The sequence below is a fragment of the Emys orbicularis genome, chromosome 4 (assembly GCF_028017835.1).
Source record: "Emys orbicularis isolate rEmyOrb1 chromosome 4, rEmyOrb1.hap1, whole genome shotgun sequence".
In the NCBI taxonomy this organism is placed as follows: Eukaryota; Metazoa; Chordata; order Testudines; family Emydidae; genus Emys; species Emys orbicularis.
Window position 1 is genome coordinate 49,121,225 of NC_088686.1, and position 18,180 is coordinate 49,139,404.

Sequence of the window (18,180 nt, forward strand, 5' to 3'; positions counted from 1 at the left end):
CATTTAATTGAATTGCCAGTCATCTACATCTTAGAGACACTACTTACATCCTTGAATTACTACTTTGTGGTTGGCAATACAAGAAGCATGAGCCTGCAAGTGATCAATGGGTTCAACAGAGGCGCTTTGAATGGGTTCTCTGCGCAGACACCAAGCATTTTACAGCTGCAGAGTTACTAGTCAAACAGTGATTTAGCTTAATGCACTGTGCATGTGCTGAGAACTTTTGGAGCTGAATGAGAGGCAGAGGTTTTCTTTCCCCTATTTACACGATGAACACTAAGCAAAATATACCCAGGAGATCCAGCTGCTCCATTTGAGATTGCAACTCAATGCTGCTTGCTGAAGCTGAATGATTATGAAACTATGGGAAAGGACTGACCTATAATTTCTGACTCAACTGCCTCAGAAGCCTTACTGTGGACAAATAAAATGATGTGCTTTGAAAAAAAATTAAAATGAATAGTACTTGTGACAGGTATCAGATTGGCAGCTCGGGAGACTGCAGGCCTATATTCGCACAACAGGGACATCATGGGCAGTGGCAGTGCAAACTGTCCACACCTTTTACCCTAACAGCATCTCAATATCAGCCTGGAAAGAAGGCCTCGAGGACAGAGAGTTCAGACTCCATGGTGCATTCAGCCCTCAGCATCTCTACTGAGAGTGCCAACAAAGATGCCAACATGTGCCAACTGTGATGGTGTGGATACATATCCACTGGGAACCGAAACTCATTTCACAAAGATAAGATAACAGTCTGCAGCGTTTGGTCACTACTGATAGGAGAGCTATTGTTAGTGGTGAGTGAGTGGTAAAAGACTCTGTGTTCCACTGGCAATCTCTTAAACCATGTAGTGCACCCAAAATTAAATTTCATTAAAGCTAATAGATCAATGAATTAAAGCTTGAAGGTTTTTTTTATTCACAATCTTTAAAAATCTCTCTTTTATCCAATATTTTACATTTGTGACCACAGTCAGTGAGGTAGTTCTGAATGGGGAGGATGATTATCTTGTGGTTTTGTCCATTTCAGTTGTAGATTTATGATCATCCACATCTGAGGTAATTATTACCTAAATTCATACTTAATGCACCTTCAGAGGGCAAACTATTTGGTGAATATTTGAAGACATTCCTAGAGGCAAGGATGCAAAAATACCATTTCAAACACACAGTTTTTGCAAGACCTTATTAACTAATGAAGAAATAGCTAAAAGAAACAGGATTTACTTCACAGGAGGGATACAAATAGCATACTTTGCTCCTTCTAGCTAGGCTTACACATATGCTTATTTACCATTATCTCTCTCACTTTATCATGCAACTTCAGCTTACTGCAGAAACACAAATCTGTAAATGCTTGGGAAAAATGTTGCTTTTTAATGAAATCAGAAACAACGTAAAAAATAATCCTATGCTCAATGTACTAGGCTAAATGCATTTTTTTTTTTTTTTTTTTTTAGAAATGCCTATGCTAAAATGTTTGAAGTTGGCATTAGCACTTGGGGGGAACTTTGAGATACATCTTACTTAAGATTCATTTTTTATTTCCCACAACTATTTTTGGAATACTCCATGTCATTCATTGCTAAATGTCAAAAATATTTGTTTTTCAACAAGTGCTTATTAAATTGGTATCCAGTTTTTCCTTGGTCTTTCAGTGAAACTGCAGCTCTGAGTTTGTATCACCATCACTAGAGATTGGCAAAGCTAACTCCGCTATACTCAAGCACTGCTGAACTTTGGGAAAGTTTGTAATTGGATTCAAGCCATGCAGCTGGTCCCTAACTCATGGATTGAACCATGTCCTCAGCATGAGTATAAGAAACAGCTTCAAATTTTGGGGGAGGTCAGGTCTGATTTTGAATTTTGGCTGTTGCACTGGGAAAATCTGCAACAAATTCCCGTCAGTTCTGACACGTGTTCATAGAATCATAGAATCAATTGAATCAGTATTAAAAGAGGTGGGAACTCTAGTTCAAGCAAAGTTCTCATGGCTGAAACATCTTCTATCTCCACTTTAGTCAAACCCATTCTGTAACAAATCTAATTGGCCGTAATACTAGTTTTAGCTGTCAGGGCCTTATCTATATTGTGCCTGTCACCATTTTTAACACTGATTCAACGGAACTAGCATTAGAACTGGTAGAATTTTTTGGGTTAATTACCTCCCTCATGTCCAATCAATCCCATAGCAGCAGATCATAACGTCCTATACAAAGTACTATAACTTTAATGAACATTAAGTGGAAATATAAACTGTTTTGTACGTCCCCAGACAGGCTTGTGCAACCCGTACTGCTGCATCTTTACTGCTATCTTAGCCATGCAGGTATGCTGACCCATGCTGCAAATCACATTTCTGATTGCAGTGTAAACCTAGCCTAACAAAACTTATTTACATTAACCACTGTGCAGCTTCCCCCAAAACTCTGTTGGTGCACCTCCCAAGTGAATGGGGTGCACTGAAGTTAATGGTAAGACTCCCATTAACAGTCAGTGGTAATTGGATCAGGTCTCTAGTCCAGAATCTGTTTTGATCAGAGACTGTTAGAAGATGCTGCACACTGTTTGGTGATTCTGATCTGAGGGGCCTATAAGCCTGCCAAACAGAGCCTCGCTTGTGACCTGATCTGCATTTGACCTTAAACACAGGTTAGTGCATAAACTCATCCCACCTCTATTATTGCTCATGGTGTCATCCAGTCCTATTAAACTTCTACTTAAAGGCACAGGTGTGTGAACCAAAAAACATTTCATAACAGTAGGACTGTTAATGTATAGTGAGTATAAGAAGTATAATGTTGTAAAGGCGTCAAGATGAAGCAGTAAAAAAAAAAAAAACCTATTAAAATCTTCTGCATTGAAAAATGTAATTCTCTTGTTAAAAAGTATTCTAAATTAACTCTACCTGACACTCACATATTTAAAAAAAATATTGTTTCGCTTTTGTTTTTTTTCTCCGATACAAAAATGGATGTGCAAGATGTTGTAACTACATGTAAACACAATTGATGATGAGTATGCTTGGACAAATATATATTTCTTTTCCCTGCCATATGCTCCTCTTAGTCATCTGTTAGCAATAAGCACTTAGATGTGCTCTACTAATGTCTACTCATTATAAACAAGCACATCACAAAGACCTTGATAAAACCTTCCCTCTGTCAATACTTAAGGAAAGGAAAGCCCAGTAATTGAAAAATACATCTGGAACTTGCTCATCGTACTTTAGAGCTAAATCTCACCTCTAGAGATGGAAAGATTTTCTTTATCAAAAGACATCTTTAAATATTATGTCTATTATTTTTCACATATATGTGATGTAAGGAGTAAGTTACAAACTATGTCTTTTGGTCCATATGTAAATCACTGTCCTGGTTTGCCATCAGATTTAAACCAGCCCATTGACAGAAGTGTTAACTCAGGCTATTTGTCTTAACGGGGTGTTAACTTCTGGGTGTTCATGTGATCATTTAGAACCAAATTTTCTCATGAGGATCATGTATGAAAAATGTGCAGAGCTATTGTGCACCCCTATTTGTGTGCAAAGATAGGTAGCTGTGTATATAAAACGGCTAAATGCACATGCACATGGCTACTTCGGTGTCTCACCAGTCAACCAACACATGCATTTATCCAATTAACACACAGTTAATTAGTGTGTGCACAAGTGCTGATATTTTGCTCATTCAAATAGTGATACTCTATCTTTTGTAGGCCAGCAACATGGAATTCTTTCAAACCATGAACACTTATTTTGAGCCACTGAAGTAAACCATAGAATATTTTTACAAAATTATAATTAAACGTCTCTTTATTCTTTTTTTAAAAATTAACACTTATTTTTAAATAATCACATAACTATTTACTAAACATTTTATATAAGTAGTAAAGCCCTTTCCTGACCTGAATGGACACAGAGGACTACAGTGCCTTTGTAACTGATACGACTGTTTGTCCTGAGACTGGGAAAAGAAAGCTCACAGAACCAGAAACCTAAAGATCATTCCACCCTTTCCTGCTATTTGTGGCCAGCTGTCTTGTGTTTTTCTTAATATATATATAAATATTTCTTCTCTCTCTCTCTCTCTGTCACACACACACACACACACACACACACACACACACACACACACACAATGGGACAGGACAGGCAGGTAGTCCATGAACCTATACAACTAGCTTAGCAACTGGGTGCAGCAAGCTCACTATTAATGTTATTCACACTGAATACTGAGTGAGCCTTATCTATCAACCATAAAAGTTGTGGCCTTCAGGGCCCATTGAAGCACAAGTCCGATTTCAGGTAGGACATATAGTATACTTAACAGATACATATTTTTTAGTTCAGATTCTTCTTTAGTAGCTGCAATCCCTTCATATACACCTGCCAAACTCACTCGGAAAACAGAAAATGGGTTTAAAATGAAATTGTTAACACATCTGGACTCAGGGCGTATTTTGTGTTTAAAAAGTCAACATTTATCACACAGTGATTTCTGAGACACTACAGTTACTTCCCTCTCCTTTCAGTAACTCACACACCCCTCTGGGATAATTAAAGGCATGGTGGCCACTACTTCATCCTTGGAGATATTATACAGCACTTCCCATCTACACAGGAGACATATTAATGCATCTGAACAGCAGTGGTTACTCTGGACATGTCCCCGGTCCCTACACAAGAATTCCCCCAATGAATTCCCCTGGAATCATACAGGTTCCACTGCAAGAGGGTGAACTTTACTAGTGGAGGAAGAGGAGGAATTGGCCTACAAGCCTGCTTTTATGCCACTTCCCCTGCCTTAGCCAGAATTTGACCTGTAGACTTTCCTAAAGGAAATGCAGATGAATTTATTGTGATAAAGAAGAATTTACATCAATAATTAACCTACAGAGAAAAGAAATCCAGGCTTTTACCCCAATAAAACACTGCCCGTGTGGAAAAATGGATAAAAGAATCACCCTTTAACACCTTTGATTATTAATTTAACCAGGCACACCACAGTTGCTTATTATAATAAAATATATGGGGGAAAATGCTGAAAATCCTATGAATAAAATGATTAAGGGCCTGACACTGCCCTCCTCTTTCACATTGAGAAGTTCCTTCCTCTGTGTGGTCATATTTGGATGAATGGGAATACCAGAAGCTACTCCTTCTCAATGTGAGTAAAGAATTGGGCCCAGAGTGTAATAAAGAAACAATTCTTAAAGCTGCCATTGTAAAAGTAATGGGCTGTTTTTAAATGGGAAAGGTCATAAAGGTCTGGGAAATGAACAGCAGAGCAGAGGTAGTTTAAGAATAATTAATAATAATATATTTTGACATCAAAATTTTATATAGTAATAGATTAATATTAAGGTGCCCTATTTTAATGTTGACTTTTCATTCTATTTCGTAACAGCATCTGCATTGTTTTATTATAGGATAATATATTAGCTTTCATTGTTTATCTGCATAGTATACTGTTATACACATATATTCTTATTATGTTTATTGTTTGCATCTCAGAATTAGATCTGAGGTCCAATCCTGCACTGAGACTATTTGTGTGAATAACAGTTGCAGGATCAAGAGACCTGGTTTTCCCTTTGCCTGACATAGTCCAGTTCTCCACCCTCTTGTGAAGAATAGACTTCATCCTTTTCATTGTGAAATACATTATAATTCATTGTCACAGCAATGTAGGTTCTCTTTCCTTTGGTGTGATTTTGTATTAATTGGACTTGTAAAACATCCTGGTTTCGTCTCAATAGAAAGTGATATAGTGTTGCTATTAAAGAAATCAGCCATATAGCATAAACTATCTATGGGAATCTAATATACATATTTTTTCATGGGATCATACATCACAACATTTTGTAATCATGCCTACTACAGCTGGGATTATAAAACTATTCAATTTCATGATCAAAACCATAAATAGAAGACCAAACATTCCACTATTAAAAAGTATTCTTTGAATATGTGTGTGCTGTTAGTAATGCGACATGCCAGGTTTTATTTTTAATACCTCTGAACCCTTTTCCTATTTAGATGTCTTAATAACAACTCAGCCTGTCAGCAGTGCAGTACTTTTTCATATTCCAAAGCCTACAAATAAGCACTTCAAGAAGATCAACATTACAAAAAAAAAGAAAAGAAAAAGAAAAAAATTAAAATTGAAATCACCACACTGCAACCTGAAATAGTAGCCATGAAAAATTGGTTTTAAAAAAGAATATTTTTTGAAGTAATTGGCACAAAGACTGTTCTAGTGCAGATTGCTGCAAGAGCGCTCTTGGCAAGAACATCATAAGCACTAGCAAAACTTTAATATGCTCAAGCAGCCAAATACAAACTGACACCAGGAACCCAAGTGTGGCAACAAACAGGAAAAATATAAAGTATCTCAATTTAATACAAACCTACATACAAAGAGATCAATTTTTACAATTCATGGTTTAGCATACAATACAGCAATCCTCAGAGTGAATATAGAGTAGTTATACATAAGAAATTAGAATGATCAAGTCTAGGGAATTTCTCAAGAGTCCTTTTGATATGTAATACAGCAAGTATAATGACTAAAAAACCAGACATCAATGTATTAAATGAGCTCAGGTTGAGATCTATTTAGAAAAGACAGGTTTAAGCTGGAAGAAGAATCTCTTTGATATGACCTCCAGAGCAGACCATTTGCTGAAGGATTCAAGATGAGCAGATTTACCCTTACACATCCACTTGGTACACAGCTGTTTTTAAATCTACACTCTAAAATAAGGTTACTACATACTCTCACTGTAGAAATAAGGCTTGTACAATACAAAAGATTAAGAACCGAGGATTTTCTTGTGTTTCTAGCAAGGCTTAGAATTCACTTGTATGCGGAGTTCCATGGATAACAAGAAACATGGTTAAGTTTAAAAATTAGCTAATGTAACTAACTCCTATCTAAATTATCTATTGCAGAATCTAAATATTGCTGGTCTAAGCTGGGAATCTGGAGCTCTTCTGATTCTTTCTTAGTCTGCATCTAAAAAATAACCTTGATTTGTGGCCAACACTTATTTTAACTCAAACTCAAAAGATGGCTCCAGTTTTACGGCTTTGGTGAGAAAGATTTTTCCCTGCGAACCCCATGGCGTTCAAATGTGTTGTATTTTTTTTCTCAGGGAATGTTTGAAGTCCCCTTTAAAAATAATGCCTCGAGGATATTTTTTCCCCTAATACCATTTAAAGAAACTTGAAAGCATTTGGTTCTTGAAGTGTGCAGAGTTCTAATGAAGCAATCATCAACTCTGCCCATGCACACAATCTCACCAGCCGCTTCTCATACCAAGATTCTGACAGTTCTTTTAATATGAAATTAAACTTGCAAAAAGGTCTCTTGTTTTATCTGCTACAATGCAAAGGTTTACTGGACTGGTTCAAAAACATGGCTGGCTCCATCCTTCTGCAGTTGAAAGATGGTGAAAAGGTTAAAAAAAAAGTTGGCCAGGATCAGATATGTCATTGGCAATGCAGTCTTATTGCACTAAAGATAACCAATAATAAGTATTCTTCAGAAGTATTGTCTGCATTCCTATCATGGGAGGGAGAAATAAAGGATTTTATTTGATGTAGTTCTTAGCAGCCAAACCATTACCTTAGGTGATTCTCTGCACAGCAAGCAAGGACTAGATAAAACAAAAATATTTTATATTAATGTATTTTCCCCACACATAGAAAAAGGGTAGAACATGCTGTTGTCTGTAAAGAAAGAAATGGATTCCCCAAATTTGCCTCAATTAAAATAATGTGTGTATGTTCTAACTCATGGTTTTTCAACCAGGGGTGGGGTACAACCCCCAAAAGGGTCATGGGAAGGTTCAGGATGAGTCGCAGGCAGACTCTTGCTTTGTGGCTAGTTGGGAGGGTAGGTCTCAAATTTTTTTGTTTTAAGATGGGGTCACGATATAGAAAAGTTTGAAAACCACTGTTCTAACTCCATTAATACTGTGGTTTTATTGCTTGTGCTAATGCAGTTTGCTGCAGGCAGTGGCGGATTACCATATGGGCCTATGCCCCAGAGCCCCAGCCAATTGGGGGGTCCCTGCAAGCCGTAACTCCAGCTCTGCCTCCTGCTCCTCCTCTCCCTCCCCCCGGGGTCCTGCTGCCTGCTCCTCCTCCTCCCCCTTGAGGCCCCGCCCGCTGGCCAGGTCAGACAGATGCAGGAGCTGTGGTAGCATAAGCACTAAGCATATTCCTCCTGTGTAGAGCTGCCCCCCGCACTCCAAGCCCCTCTTCTTCCCCTTCCCAGGCCCCCTGAGCCCCTCTCCCTCCCACTACCCTCCAACCCCTCTCCTTCCTCCCGTTTTACACATGGGTATAGTCAAGTGAAACACACAGAGGTTAAGTGAATTGCCTGCAGTCAAGCACAAAGTGAATCAAGTATCACTGCAAGTTAGAGAACTCAAGAGTCCTGACTCCCAGTCTCCAACCTTTACCAATAGACAATACTGTTTTAATAAAAAAACTCATGTCTCAGCTATTACAATATTTGGCACTTAGGCAGAGTTATCTGGCATAATGCTGTAGTATGTGTACAGACAGCTGCAGCTGTCCATTCTCACTCACCTGAAGCTACAGGCTCCAAAACTACTGCCACAAGTATCAGCAAGGTTATTCATTCAAAACCAAACAATGTATTGACAAGATGACAACTTTAAGATAGCCACATTTTTAGTGCATTGAACCATTTATTTTCAATTATTTATTTCTATGCCACCTGGACAGCTGTGCGGAGCCCCGGACCTTCCACCTGCCCTGGGCGAAGAGCTGGGGTGCCCGAGAGCAGCCCCCGGCCCGTGTCCCTGCCATCCAGGACAGGTGGAGGGTCCAGGGCTCCCCACAGCAGCCCAGCCTCAGTGGGCAGCTCTTACCACGGCCTGACTTTCGGCCAGGCCAGAAGGCAGGGTTATGGGGGGGGGGGGCTCTGTGGTGGAGGTCAGGAGGTGGCAGGGTTCTTTGTGCCCAGGGGCCCAATCAATCTTATCTTAATCTGCCTCTGGCTGCAGGATCTCACAGAAGCAAAAAACTGTTTTGTTTTAATGCTTGCTTGTTTTTCCCAGAATAGCACAAGTTCCATTGACTGCACACCTGCCCTCCCTGGGGAGAGTAGCTATACATTCCTGCCAGGACTCCCCATGAGATGAGCTGAATCCATGCACTTGCCTCCAGTCTGGCCATAGGCCCTCTTCAAATGGCAGCGACCACTTTGTGGCTCCAGGCTGCCAGTCTTAGCAGACTTTATGCCTTCAGAATCCAGGCAACTATTCAGGTGCAAAGCATCCATTTTATGCATGTGAAAACTGAGCCCCACAGAGATGAAGTAAAATTCCCAAGAGTCACACAGCAAGACAGTATCAGAACCCAGATCTCGTCACTCCCAGGCCTATGCCTAATTTGCCAGACACCAGTTCCTAGTAGACAAATTACAACTTCCCTGGGTTTCCATTTCGCCATTTAGTTGGGGGTTGGTCCTGCTTTGAGCAGGGGGTTGGACTAGATGACCTCCTGAGGTCCCTTCCAACCTGATATTCTATGATTCATTTGTCAAATGAGGGAAAGGACATTTATCACAGGTGAAATCTGAAAATGCACAGAATAAATTCATAGATTCCAGAACCAGATGGGACCATTGTGATCATCTAGTCTGACCTCCTGCATAGCACAGGCCTTACAATTTCCGCAAAACAATTACAAGAGTATTGTACAAAAAATCCAATTTTTACTTAAACTATCAGTGATGGAGAATCCACTATGACCATGGGTAAATTGTTCCAATGGTTAATGACTCTCACTGTTATAAATTTATGCCTTATTTCCAGTCTGAATTTGTTTACCTTCAACTTCCAGCCATTGGATCATGTTATACCATTCTCTGAAGAGGCCATTATTAAATATTTGTTCCCCATGCAGATACTTCTAGACTGTAATCAAGTCACCCCTTAACCTGCTCTTTTGTTGAGCAGGTTAAGGGAGCTTAGGTGGAGCTCCTTGAGTCTAGACTATAAGACATGTTTTCTAATCCTTTAATTATTGTGGCTTTTTTCTGAACCATCTCCAATTTATTAACATCCTTTCTTGAATTGTGGGCACCAGAACTGGACACAGTATTCTAGCAGCAGTTGCACCAATGCCAAATAGAGAGGTTAAATAACCTCTCTACTCCTACTCGAGATGCTCCTCTTTATGCATTCCAGGATTGCATTAGCTCTTTTGGTCACTGGCTCTCACTGGAAGCTCACGTTCAGCTGATTATCCACCATGATCCTCAAATCTTTTTCAGAGTCTCTGCTTCACAGGACAGAGTCCCCCATCTTGTAAGTACAGCCTACATTCTTTGCTGCTAACTGTATACATTTAGCTATATTACAACACATAAATTTTGCTTGCACCCAGTTTACCAAGTGATCCAGAGTGCTCTAAATCAGTGCCCTGTCCTGATTGTTATTTACCACTCCCCCAATTTTTGTCTCATCTGCAAACTTTGTCAGTGATGATTTTATGTTTTCTTCCAGGTCATTGATAGAAATGTTAAATAGTGTAGGGCCAAGAACTGATCCCTGTCGGACCCAATGTCGATAGCCACAGGTAGAGTAAGTAAATAAGTATAATTAAACCCACATGTTTAAACTGAGACACAAAGAGGGATTTGTCTGGTGCTGTTAGTAAGAGGGTACTGTAATCTAATGTATTAGACATTAGTGTGGCCTTCAGGAAACATGGGTTGAGATCCTGGTTCTGGAAAAAAAAAACCTAGCTGTGTGATAGTAGGTAAATCATTTAATCTCTCTGAGTCTTAGTTCCCCACTCTGAAGAATGGGAGCAATTATAAATACCTGCTTTATATGGTAGTTGTCAGACACAATTATATAATGTTCGTAAATTGATACAGACATACAAAGCATTTTTAAATATGATCAATAGCAATGGTGGGAACAAATCAGGAGTGCCAGGATCCCAGACCAGTGTGCTATGAGCAAATGTGCTTATATGCACTGTGGCTTGTAAGGATACAGCGCCATCATATTCTCCTCTTTCAGCTTTTTCAGAATTTGCAAATATAAATTTGAGTGAAAGAGGCTTTCCAAGTTTTCATAAATGTCCAGAAAGTGAAATGTACTTCACACTGCATTTTGTCAAAATTACTCCAATTTTGTGAAATTTTCAGAAACTCAAAATCAAGCAGATTTTGTGGTTAAAATGCTTTGCAATGAGCATTTCACCCAGCCATATTATAAAAACTTCTGATTCACTTAGTTGGTGGAGCATCCCAATCAGTTGTGGTCCACCTGGCGAGGATCTGGTTTCTTTCGGAGAAGCCAACTTTTATTTCACGTAGAGATGAATGATCTTTGAAAAGCTCTGACCTTCTCCTTGACAGTGACAAATGGACTACTATGTATGATTTGTTTCTGTAATCCACTTAATGTAACAAGTTAGATTATGGATAGTAATTTATTTGTAAAAATCATAATAAAACTGCATTGTTTTAAATGCCAGGTGTGGATAAATGGGGAGCAGGAACTGTTGAGACAAGATTCCTGTTCTTAGGTCTACACGGAAGAATTATGGCTGTCTCTTGGATTATCTGCACTTGGAATCAATTTAGTAATTCTTAATTCACTGATTTTCCCTTGTTTGCTTAACATTTATTAATTGATTATTGTGCTCATGCAATTAATCCAAAAGCTGGCAAGTTTAACACAGAGAAATTAATTTCTTTTACTAATATGCCACCAAAAATACATTTTTTGAAGAACAGGTTACCAGAAAATAACTTTCAAATTAATCACATTATACTTGAGATACAGTGGTGGTGTTTCATGACATCTGCCAACGTTTCTTGTGTTTAACTAGGCTTTTCTCTCTGTTTTATTAAAGGACAAGAGAATGTTACAGGAACGCTCTCTCTTTCACCTTTTGCAGTGCTAACCAAGCACCAGTCTGGTTATCTGGGATTTGTACTTTTCAAAGCAACGAGTCAAAAGACAACAACCCAACTTTCAAGTGTGTGATTATTTCAGACCTGCTCCTATTGAAATAAATGGGGGATTTGCCCTTGACTTCAGTAGGAGCAGGATCTGTACCTTCATGACAACCTTGGAGGTTTCCTACCTGCCAAGTGTCACTCATCTGGAATGACAGACCCACATCTTCATCCTGATGTAACTCTTTCATAGACTCATAGACTTTAAGGTCAGAAGGGATCAATATGATCGTCAGGTCTGACCTCCTGCACAACACAGGCCGCAGAATCTCACCCACCCACTCCCGCAACAAACCCCTAACCTATGTCTGAGCCATTGAAGTCCTCAAATCATGGTTTAAAGACTTCAGGGTGCAGAGAATCTTCGAGCAAGTGACCCGTGCCCCACGCTGCAAAGGAAGGCGAACCCCGCCCAGGGCCTCTGCCAATCTGCCCCAGAGGAAAATTCCTTCCCGACCCCAAATATGGCAATCAGCTAAACCCTGAGCATGTGGGCAAGACTCACCAGCCAGACACCCAGGAAAGAATTCTCTGTAGTAACTCAGATCCCACCCCATCTAACATCCCATCACAGGCCATTGAGCATATTTACCAATAATAGTCAAAGATCAATTAATTGCCAAAATTAGGCTATCCCATCACCTCCATAAACTTATCAAGCTTTGTATTGAAGCCAGATATGTTTTTTGCCCCCACTGCTCCCCTTGGAAGGCTGTTCCAGAACTTCACTCCTCTGATGGTTAGAAACCTTCGTCTAATTTCAAGTCTAAACTTCCTGATGGCCAGTTTAGATCCATTTGTTCTTGTGTCCACATTGGTACTGAGCTTAAATAATTCCTCTACCTCCCTGGTATTTATCCCTCTGATATATTTATAGAGAGCAATCATATTTCCCCTCAGCCTTCTTTTGGTTAGGCTAAACAAGCTGAGCTCTTTGAGTCTCCTTTCATAAGACAGGTTTTCCATTCCTCGGATCATCCTAGTAGCCCTTCTCTGTACCTGTTCCAGTTTGACTTCATCCTTCTTAAACATGGGAGACCAGAACTGCACACTGTATTCCAGATGAGATCTCACCAATGCCTTGTATAACAGTACTAACCCCTCCTTATCTCTACTGGAAATACCTCACTTAATGCATCCCAAGGCTGCATTAGCTTTTTTCACGGCCATATCACATTGGCGGCTCATAGTCATCCTGTGATCAACCAATACTCTGAGGTCCTTCTCCTCCTCTGTTACTTCTAACTGATGAGTTCCCAACTTATAACAAAAAATCTTGTTTTTAGTCCCTAAATGCATGACCTTGCACTTTTCACTATTAAATTTCATCCCATTACTATTACTCCAGTTTACAAGGTCATCCAGATCTTCCTGTATGATATCCTGGTCCTTCTCTGTATTGGCAATACCTCCCAGCTTTGTGTCATCTGCAAACTTTATTAGCACATTCCCACTTTTTGTGCCAAGGTCAGTAATAAAAAGATTAAATAAGATTGGTCCCAAAACCGATCCCTGAGGAACTCCTCGAGCCTGACAGTTCACCTTTCAGTATGAGCTGTTGTAGTCTCCCCTTTAACCAGTTCCTTATACACCTTTCAATTTTCATATTGATCCCCATCTTTTCCAATTTAGCTAATAATTCCCCATGTGGAACCGTATCAAATGCCTTACTGAAATCGAGGTAAATTAGATCCACTGCGTTTCCTTTATCTAAAAAATCTGTTACCTTCTCAAAGAAGGAGGTCAGGTTGGTTTGGCATGATCTACTTTTTGTAAAACCATGTTGTATTTTGTCCCAATTACCATTGACCTCAATGTCCTTAACTACTTTCTCCTTCAAAATTTTTTCCAAGACCTTGCATACTACAGATGTCAAACTGACAGGCCTGTAGTTACCCGGATCACTTTTTTTCCCTTTCTTAAAAATAGGAACTATGTTAGGAATTCTCCAGTCATACGGTACAACCCCTGAGTTTACAGATTAATTAAAAATTCTTGCTAATGGGCTTGCAATTTCATGTGCCAGTTCCTTTAATATTCTTGGATGAAGATTATCTGGGCCCCCCGATTTAGTCCCATTAAGCTGTTCGAGTTTGGCTTCTACCTCGGATGTGGTAATATCTACCTCTATATTCTCATTCCCATTTGTCATCCTGCCATTATCCTAAGCTCCTCATTAGAGACTGAGGCAAAGTATTTGTTTAGATATTGAGCCATGCCTAGATTATCCTTAACCTCCACTCCATCCTCAGTGTTTAGTGGTCCCACTTCTTCTTTCTTTGTTTTCTTCTTATTTAAATGGCTATAGAACCTTTTACTATTGATTTTAATTCCCTTTGCAAGGTCCAACTCTATATGGCTTTTGGCCTTTCTCACTTTATCCCTACATGTTCTGACCTCTATAAGGGAGCTTTCCTTGCTGATCTCTCCCATCTTCCACTTCTTGTAGGCTTTCTGCTTTTTCTTAATCATCTCTCTGAGATGCTTGCTCATCCAGCTTGGTCTACAACTCCTGCCTATGAATTTTTTCCCCTTTCTTGGGATGCAGGCTTCTGATAGTTTCTGCAACTTTGACTTGAAGTAATTCCAGGCCTCCTCCGCCTTTAGATCCACAAGTTCTTCAGTCCAATCCACTTCCCTAACTCATTTCCTTAATTTTTTTAAGTTAGCCCTTTTGAAATCTAAAACCCTAGTCACAGATCTATTTTTGTTTATCCTTCCATTTAGTTTGAACTCAATTAGTTCATGATCGCTCAAACCAAGGTTGTCCCCTACAACTATTTCTTCTATGAGGTCTGCACTATTCACCAAAACCAAATCTAAAATGGCATCCCCTCTTGTTGGTTCAGCAACTACTTGGTGAATGAATCCATCAGCTATCGCATCCAGGAAAATCTGAGCCCTATTATTATTACTAGCACTTGTCCTCCAGTCTATATCTGGGAAGTTAAAGTCTCCCATGATCACACAATTCCCATTAGTATTTACTTCATTAAAAACATTAAAGAGGTCTTTATCCATATCCAAATCAGATCCCAGTAGTCTATAGCACACCCCAAGCACTATCCCGGGGAGGCTCTAGTAGCTTTCTTCCCCATGCTTTCACTCATGCTGGCTGAAATGTTTACTCCTAAGGAAGGCAATGAGCAACGTTTCTCCTTCAGCCGCTCTTCCTGGATTTCAGAGGCTATTCCTGGAGTTCCAAGCAGGCATCCAAGGCTTCCTATTCTTCCTTTACTTCCCATTCTCACTGCTCTCTCTGCTGGTTCCTCATCCTCACTGTGACTCTCAGTGTAACAGAGTGAAGCAGGAAGTGGAGAGGAATAGGCAGTGTTAATAACTCGTGATTTTATTTTGGATCTTGCAATATGTGGTGTTTTACTTAAAGCCCCAGTCCTTGGTGTCTTGTTATTACATGAGAGTCTCAACTTTTATTAAAATACCCAAGCATTTATCCCTCATGTTTGTGAAGAAAAGACTGAAAATGGTAATCCAAGTGTAACTCTGAATGCCCAGAAACCAAAAGGCAAGTAAAAAGATCCATACATGTATCACAGACAAGGTCAGCTCCCAGACTACTGCACTGGGCAGCACAGCATGGGGAGGAGGTGAGTAGATCTCAGTGGTGAAAGAACAGGTTAAGGACTATTTAGAAAAGCTGGACATGCACAAGTCCATGGTGCCGGATCTAATGCATCTGAGGGTGCTGAGGGAATTGGCTGATGTGATTGCAGAGCCATTGGCCATTATCTCTGAAAACTCGTGGCAATCAGGGGAGGTCCCGGATGATTGGAAAAAGGCAAATATAGTGCCCTCTTTAAAAAAGGGAAGAAGGAGAATCCGGGGAACAACAGACTGGTCAGCCTCACCTCAGTCCCTGGAAAAATCATGGAGCAGGTCCTCATGGAATCCATTTTGAAGCACTTGAAGGAGAGGAAGGAGATCAGGAAGAGTCAACATGGAGTCACAAAGGACAAGTCATGCCTGATCAATCTGATTGCCTTCTATGATGAGATAACTGGCTCTGTGGATATAGGGAAAGTGGTGGACATAATATATCTTGACTTTTGATACGGTCTCCCACAGTATTCTTGCCAGCTAGTTAAAAAGTATGGATTGGATGAATGGACTATAAGGTGGATAGAAAGCTGGCTAGATCATTGGGCTCAACGGGTAGTGATCAACGGCTTGATGTCTAGCTGGCAGCTGGTATCAAGCGGAGTGCCCTGGGGTCGGTCCTGGGGCCGGTTTTGGTCAACATCTTCATTAACGATCTGGATGATGGGATGGTGTAGTGGGGTGGCTGCCCCACTCCCTGAGATTATGGGCTGCGGCAGGCCAGTGGGCCTGCGCAGACGCACAGCCAATGGAAGAAGGGCTTACTGGGAGCCAATCAGGGCCCAGGTTGGAGACAGCCAATCAGGGCCAGGCTCAGCCCTATAAAAGGGCTGCTCGGGGAGAGAGCAGTCAGTCTGTCCCAGGCCTTTGAGAGGGGAAGGTCTATCTCCAAGCTGGGGGACTAGCACCGCGGACAGCGCAGTGCTGGACAGGCTCAGGGAGCAGAGGGGAGCTCTAGCCTGAGATCTGCCAGGCTGCAGGACCTGAAAGGAAGGGCCTAGCGGGTGCAAGGGGCCGTAGGGGAAGCGGCCCAGGGAAGCGGACAGACGAGGGGAGAGAAGGAGGACAGCGAGGCTGCCGCCAGAGGGTCCCTGGGTTGGGACCCAGAGTAGAGGGCGGGCCTGGGTCCACCCCTACCCCCCTTGCAGTACACCCAGCCATTAGCCGTAGGGAGCAGCCATTACAGACCACGCCAGATCCCTGACGGGAGGGATTAGACTTTGGGGTGTGTGGTTGACCACGGTGGCTGGAACATGGAGACTGCTGATTGACCCCCCCCGGAAGGGTGTGTGGAAGGACTGAGGGGCACTGCCGGAGGGCAGTGGTCCTGAAGAGGACGCCGCGAGTTGGTGAGAGATGTGGGCTCAGAAGCCAACCGAGGGCAAGACAACGGGCGGGATACTACCGAGAGGGGACGCTCCACTGGACTGAGCTAATTCCTGGAGTAACCAGTAGGAGGCGCCGCGGTGGTGAGTCCCAACCTTGTTACAGATGGGTTGCACCCTCAGCAAGTTTGTGGATGACATTAAGCTGGGGAGAGAGGTAGATATGTTGGAGGGTAGGGATAGGGTCTATTGTGACCTATATAAATTGGAGGATTGGGCTAAAAGAAATCTGATGAGGTTCAACAAGGTCAAGTGCAGAGTCCTGCACTTCGGACAGAAGAATCCCGGGCTACAGGCTGGGGACTGACTGGCTAAGCGGCAGTTCTGCAGAAAAGGACCTGGGGATTACAGTGGACGGAGAGCTGGATATGAGTCAACAGTGTGCCCTTGTGGCCAAGAAGGCTAATGGCATATTGGGCTGCATTAGTAGGAGCATAGCCAGCAGATTGAGGGAAGTGATTATTCCCCTCTATTCGGCACTGGTGAGGCCACATCTGGAGTATTGCGTCCAGTTTGGGGCTCCCTCACTACAGAAAGGATTTGGACAAATTGGAGAGAGTCCAGCGGAGGGCAACAAAAATGATTAGGGGGCTGGGGCACATGACTTATGAGGAGAGGCTGAAGGAACTGGGCTTATTTAGTCTGCAGAAGAGAAGAGTGAGGGGGGATTTGATAGCAGCCTTCAACTACCTGATGGGGGATTCCAAAGAGGATAGAGCTAGGCTGTTCTCAGTGGTGGCAGATGACCGAACAAGGAGCAATGTTGTCAAGTTGCAGTGGGGGAGGTCTAGGTTGGATATAAGGAAAAATTATTTCACTAGGAGGGTGGTGAAGCACTGGAATAGGTTACCTAGGGAAGTAGTGGAATCTCCATTCTTAGAGGTTTTTAAGGCGTGGTTTGACAAAGCCCTGGCTGGGATGATTTAGTTGGTGTTTGTCGTGGTTTGAGCAGGGGGTTGGACTAGATGACCTCCTGAGGTCTCTTCCAACCCTAATCTTCTATGATTATTATTTTTAACATCTCATGATTTTTAAGCCAATATCATGATTTTTTGGGGGGGGGGGGGGACTCATGATTTTTTAATGCTTTGAATTGATTATATTGAATAGGTGACGAGGAGTAGTTTGTGTACCATGTTCTGGTTAATAAC

General features: G+C 41.4%; 1 protein-coding gene across 1 annotated transcript in view; it reads right to left on the reverse strand.

Annotated features, from left to right (window-relative positions):
* The window catches only part of NPAS3 (neuronal PAS domain protein 3), a 564,171-nt gene that overhangs the window by 41,932 nt on the left and 504,059 nt on the right, over window positions 1–18,180 (reverse strand). The gene's annotated exons all lie outside the window — the stretch shown is intronic.